The following is a 6,271-nucleotide window of genomic DNA, read 5'->3' as shown; positions in this document are numbered from 1 at the left end:
TATGGAGTTCTCCCAGAAGATCTGGATGCAATCCTGCCACTGAACTTCCCTCTCTCCTAGCAGATTCCAACAGTTGTGGACATTTCCTTTTTCCTCATAACCTGTATGCCTGTAAAGCAGCAGGAAAATTTCCAGAGATTATTCAGGTCTGTCAAGAGCTCCATTGCAATTTTCACATCTCAGCAGAATGTTTTGCTTTCACCAAATCACCACATTCTGAGGAAAAATAAGAGAGTCACAGATCAGTCAGAACATTTCTGATCATCTCCCCATTCTTCTCCTTAGCTGATGGAGATGTGCTGTGTACCAGCAACAGAATTATGGAAAAGGGAATGAGCTGTAGGGCTCATCGCACACACCTGGAGGGGAAACAAAGGGCTAAAGAAGGGAAGATGTTGATAGATGACCTTCATCCAGAGCTTTACATAAAAAGATTGAACTTAGAGCAGCAGGATGGGTGGCTTCACTGCACAGAGGAGTCCTGGGGATGTGTCTGAAGAAAGGCCCTTGGCCCTGTGCTTTGGAGAGGTGACAGCATGGGAGGTTCTTACCTGCTGTAAGCAGAGCCAGGTGAAGAGGAAAAGGTGAACAACCCATTTGTACAGGCAGCTCCTGGGGCAGAGCAGAGGAAGGGTCACCTCCATATCCCAAATTTGGCACAGGTCCCCTCGAGGTGGAGTTGATCCCACAGGTGCCATCCACACCTGGAGCCATTCCAATCCAGAGCAGTGCAAGCTGGGGATGGACTAAAATCCAGGGCTCTGCAGTCCTCCCCACCACCATGGGCTCAGTGACTCACTGAAGGGGGGAAAGAAAGCTGCAAATGGAAAATGGCATTTTCAATATGCTGGAGTGTCTGGGGAGGGCAACGAAGGTAGAGTCAGGGAAAGGCAGTGAGAAGAATGGCAGGGAGCTGGGAATGGCTCCTTGCCTTATTCCTATGCTGCTCCACTCCACACTCAGATAAAGTGGTCCCTTCTCTCCAGCCTTCTCCTTTCTAGTCACACACTCCGTTGGTTAATTCTCTCCTCGTCGAGATCAGAGATTAGATAGAGCCTGGATTTATAGCTAGTGAAAATAAAAAGAGCTGCTCCTATCAAGGATTCAAATGATTAAATATCCCACCATAGAAATACTTTTAACTTCACTTACAGTACAATTTCACTTACAGGCTGATGCAGTTGACAGCACGAACAAAAGCTGCTTGAGTAATATGGGGCCTGAAGAGAGAGAGAAAGAAGCTGGAGGAATGAGAACAAGGGATAGAGACAGAAATGGAGGGAGAAAGAGAGAAATGGGATTAGATAGTGAGATGTAAAGAGAGGAAAGCAAAGGCAGGAAAAGAGAAGGAAAGAGGAGGTTGGCTCTCTCTGCCTGCAGCATTAAAAGTACAAGAGCTAAACCAATTAAACAATGAAAGGAAAGCAAAGGATTAAATGAAGGGCTATGTAAAACAGCTCCTCTAATCCAGCTCATTTACTGCTCTTTATTCTCCATTTCCTTCTCATGTTGATCCTCAGATTCAACAGCACCAGACTCGCTGTGCCTCACCCACGCAGGTCCTGCTGGCACCGTGGTGTGCCCTGCCTGCTCCTCCTCCTCCCCTGCCCTCCCAGGGCCACCCAGGCTGGGGACAGCAGAGCTGAGGGGTGACAGCCCCGGCCTGGGGATGCTCCATGGCAGAAGGAGCCTGACCTGAGCTGTGGCCTCACACAAGGCTGGGCTTCTACTCCCTGATGAGGAACAAGCTTAGCAGAGCCTTTGTGTGGAGCAGGACTGCCCTCCACCATCCCTGGCAGCAGCTCAGGGCAGGCACTGCTCCACTGGGGACAAAGACTCTGAGATGCTGTGCTGATCCAAAGGACAAGGAGGAATTCTCAGGGCAGCCTCTGCTCTTGCCTTCTCTGTGGCTCCTCCTTGCCCTCAGTCCCTTCCTTTTCACAGATGCACAGACACAGGAGCTGTGGGGTGGGAACAGCCATGTCCCCAGCCACATGGGATTTCTGCACCCCTGCCCAGAGCACAGCCTTGCACAGGTTCCAGCATGGCAAAGAGCATTTCCACTGCCTGTGCCTCCATGCCCTGCTGATGCTGGGCTCCAGCACAGCTCCCCTCATGTGCTCTGTGGGTCAGGGTGTCCTGCAGAAACCTCAGCACTCATGGGGAAGGTGACTGGTGGCTAAAATGCAGCAAACAGGACATGCATAGGGACAAACAGCACTCACCCACCTTCTCCTTTCCCCCTCTTTCTCCACGTGTCTGATGGCCAAGAATTGTTGTTTCTTTTCTGGTCAGTTCCTACAGCTCTGATCTCAGCCTCAGGGAGAGCAGAGGGAGCGCAGAGCGAGTCATTTGGGGAGGAACTCTGGGGGAAGTGTGGCTCCCTGGAGGAGGTTATCTGTGCCTGGTCACTGTCTGCAGGGATGCAGTTCTATTTGGAAATTACTTTTTTTCCCCTTCAGCACTCCAGAGCTACAGATCATTTGAATTCACCCTCTCCTTTCCTTTCAGGAGACAGAAAGGCCCCAGCCGTACTTGAAATGAGACAGATGCTTATGGAATTGTGGTTTTAAAAGCATTTTTCAGTTCAGTTCTCTCCTTTTCTACACACAGCAGTCCAATGTGAGCTGACTAATAAATGCATTATCTTTTTTTTTTTTTTTTCTTTCCTAGGAGGTTTTGATATGGCAGCTCCATAGATCAGCTTGGTCTCCAGGGATATTTCTGCCCTAAACAAAATGGAAATTGTCTGCCCCCTCACAAGCCCTCAGTGACTCATACAATAAAGAGAACACATAAATATTTGGGTAATTACAGTCCGTTCACCTAAATTCCATAAGAGGCAGAGCACTTTCTTACTGGGTCCTTGAGAGGCTGTTGTGTGCTGCTCTTCCCAGCCCTGGCTTACCATGAGCACCTAAATGGTCAAGCTCCAAAGGTCTCTTCCCAAGTACCAGCAAGGGTTGGGAATATTGCATGACAAAATGGTGAGAATTGGGTAATGAATAATAAGTTAGATCATGGAATCACAGTTTGGGTTGGAAGGAACTTCAAAGCTCATCCCATCCCATCCCTGCCATGGGCAGGGACATTTCCACTATCCCAGGGTGCTCCAAGTCCTGTCCAGCCTGGCCTTGGGCACTGCCAGGGATCCAGGGGCAGCCACAGCTGCTCTGGGCACCCTGTGCCAGGGCCTGCTCACCCTTACAGGGAAAAATTTCTTCCCAATATCCAATCCAAGCCCACTCTGTCAGTTTGAAGCCATTCCCCCCTGTCCTGTCACTGCATCCCTTGTAAATAGTTCCTCTCCACGTTTCTTTAGGGCTCCCTTAGGTCCTGGAAGATGCAATATTGCTTCATTTATTTTACATACAGCTCACACAGAACAGGTGCCTTTTGTCTCATGGTCCATCATGAGTCACCAAGACCCCTGTGCAGCCAGCTCCTGGAGATCAGAGGATCCCTGCCCCTGGAGCCAGGCTGGGCTGGAATCTGCTGGAGCCAGGCCCTCCAGTGCAGTGACAGCCCTGGAGATGAATGCATTTTATAATGATATTATTACTGCGATGGTGTTCATATTTTACTGCTTGTTGTCACCACTCTACGAGGCAGATCCAGCTGCACATATATCTGATCTGGATGCTCTGCAGCCTGTTCTACCTTCCCTGGGATGGTTTCACCAGGCTCATGCTGCAGCTGTTTGCTAAAAATCACCAGAGAGACCAAAATGGGGAATACCTGCTTCAAAAAAGAATGGTTGAGTGAAGGTCCGGGTGGTTTTATTTCCTCCCCTCCCTCCCTGCCTCCTCAGGGAGGATTACAGGATGTGCAAGAACCCTTTTAAAAGACCCTCCTTGAAATCAGGATGTCTGGAGCCTCACTGGCTGCACTCCCCAGCCCTCTGCCCCTTCCCAGGGCTATCTCTACCCTTTGATGACTTGCAGCACAGCCACGGTGACAGGACAGTCACAGTTCCCTTTGCCCAACCCATGGCAGTCAAAGAGACACAGAGTGGATTTGCATGAAGTGTTTTACCTCCTTGACTTTCCACGATCCTCCAAAGAACACCTCCTGTGTGACTCCAGCAGGACCCTGGGCTGGCTGGGACCACTGGAGAGCAGCAGAGTCACTGCTGCTGCCAGGGGCAGGGGTGAGGGAGAGGAAGGGCTGCAGGAATAGCTCTGGGCTGGGCTAGAGGGGAGCTCTCAGGGGAGCTGATGACTGGCAAGCCCAGCATGGCAATGAAAAGCTGTTAAACCTTTTTTCCCATCGAGGGCAGCCACCTGTCTCCAGGGGTAACCAAGCCCAGCTCCCTCCAGAGCAGGTTGAAGCAATCCTAGAGCCTGGCATCAGACCTCGTCAGTCACAAACTTTTTATACCAACCTGTTTTATCAAATGCTTCTTTTTTTTTTTTTCTTTTTTTTTTTTCTTCCCCATTTCCCTTTTCCTCCTGCTACTTGGGATTTTTTTTTCTTTCCTTGCTATGGGTGATGGTGCTTCTAATCAGCACTTTCCATGTCTAATTGCCTCATTGTGAGCTTCTCCCTGAACCTGTCAGACACCAGCTCACACTTCTTGCTTTACTTGTCACAAGAAAAATTGTTCTTTTAAATGTGTCTGGGAGAGACACAAGGACATGGAATGCTCCAGGGAGAGAGGAGGATGGAGGAGTGACTAACTGCAGTTACTCAGTGCATGGGATTTCTAAAAGCTGCCCCTCCCCAGCTTACCTGGAGATACACAAACACAGCAAAAAGACAATTGTCTCTCTCAAAGACATCACAGTCCAAAGTCTGTTGACACTGAAAAGTCCCTGTGGAAGTTGTGCCTGTTGTGATTATAGCACAGGATGAGTGGATTACTCATTGAAACAAACCATCCATGGCAGGAGGGATTATTTTGCATGTTAGAGGGAGATCTGGGGACTTTAAATACTAATACCCCATTAATGATTAATGTATCTCTTGCATATGAACCAGCTTGATGACCTATTCCCTCCCTGCCTCAATCACAAACAGAGCAAAAAAGTTCGTGTGTTTTCACTGCACCAGGTTTGCATTCATGTGAGAAATGCCTGTCCTGTTCACAGGGCTCTGAATTCCACCTCCCACATTCAAGTCCTCTGTTATCCCCCTAAATTAGATTATTTGTGAAGCAGGTTGATGCTCACCCCTGGTGATAGCAGAGCAGTCTTTCAGGCCGAGGTATTTGTGGTTGTCATCTCCTGATAAGAAGATAACAGTGTTCCTCCACTGACACATGAGCTTCAGTGCTGGCAGAGCTGCCTCTCAAGAGCTGCCAGAGAGGCAGAGAGGGGGTTATGTGTTTGTGCAGCTCAGCTCAGAGTTCCCTTGTTAAGATAAATGATGACCTTGGTCTCACCTCCACCTGCTCTGTCTCAGATTAAGCAGGTGACAAAGCTGATGTCACATCTCCAGGTTTTGCCTGAAGTAATTTGGATGGTTCCACTTCATGGCAGTTATATGATAATGGTGACACATTGGTCTTGTCCTTTACATTTACTCCCACGAGATTTTCCCTGTGAGCCACTTCTGCCCATGGTCCCTCTCACCTCCTCAAGAATTAGTCAGGGGCGAGCTTTTATTCCCAGTAAATAACAACTTTATGCACCTGTGCCTTGCTTAGAAGTGAAGAAATCACAGCAGTTTCCTTTTCCAGCTTTCTCTTTGTGTTGTGGAGGATTTTTTGGGGTGAGGCTCAGAGAGACCCCCCTGGCAGTGGCATTTTCAGAGCCTGCTCTTGGCAACATTGGCAGGAGATGTCCAGGAGCTCTCAGTGACTACTGCTCTGTTCTTGCTGTCTCTCTCCTGGGGCAGATTTTAAGAAGTTTCCCCAAGTTCTCCTCTACCTGCTCAGGATTTTGTGACTCTCTGACCCACTGCAGAGCTGGGAGAGCTGGCTGCTGACAGGTGAGGTGGTTACAGAGCAGCTCTGACCTCCTGGGGAGGCACAAGCACAGAGATATTTAGCAGGGCACAATCAGAGGGCAAAGCAGAGAGGGGGAGAGATTGACTGGGGGCCATGGGAAGCGGCACACCTGTCAAAAACCGGCCAGAACTTGCACATTTAGGTGTAAAATTATTCCTTCAATCAAGATCTGCGACTCCCAAGGACAAAGCTAAGGCAACATCTTCTCCTTGTCTCAGAAAATTAATTTAGAATGAAAAGTGGGGAGAATTCCAGGGAGGAAGGGAGGGAGGGAGGGAGGGAGGGAGGGAGGGAGGGAGGGAGGGAGGGAGGGAGGGAGGG

At 49.3% G+C, this 6,271-nt stretch overlaps 1 long non-coding RNA gene across 2 annotated transcripts; it reads right to left on the bottom strand.

Moving 5' to 3' along the window:
• Positions 1–921: 921 nt before the first annotated feature.
• LOC135283179 (uncharacterized) lies at positions 922–5,910 on the bottom strand. 2 transcript variants are annotated; one of them, XR_010349038.1, is made up of 4 exons: positions 5,172–5,910; positions 4,732–4,829; positions 4,036–4,110; positions 922–1,068 (listed from the first exon to the last, which is right to left on the bottom strand). It is a non-coding gene; the product is annotated as an uncharacterized LOC135283179 (long non-coding RNA). The 2 variants fall into 2 exon arrangements; XR_010349037.1 differs by lacking the exon at positions 922–1,068 and adding an exon at positions 3,353–3,738 and having other exon boundaries at positions 5,172–5,899.
• Between the last annotated feature and the right edge of the window lie 361 nt (positions 5,911–6,271).

The sequence above is a fragment of the Passer domesticus genome, chromosome 18 (genome assembly GCF_036417665.1).
Source record: "Passer domesticus isolate bPasDom1 chromosome 18, bPasDom1.hap1, whole genome shotgun sequence".
Classification (NCBI taxonomy): domain Eukaryota; kingdom Metazoa; phylum Chordata; class Aves; order Passeriformes; family Passeridae; genus Passer; species Passer domesticus.
The sequence above is the reverse complement of the archived record's forward strand: the minus strand, read 5'-3'. Positions and strand labels throughout refer to the sequence as shown.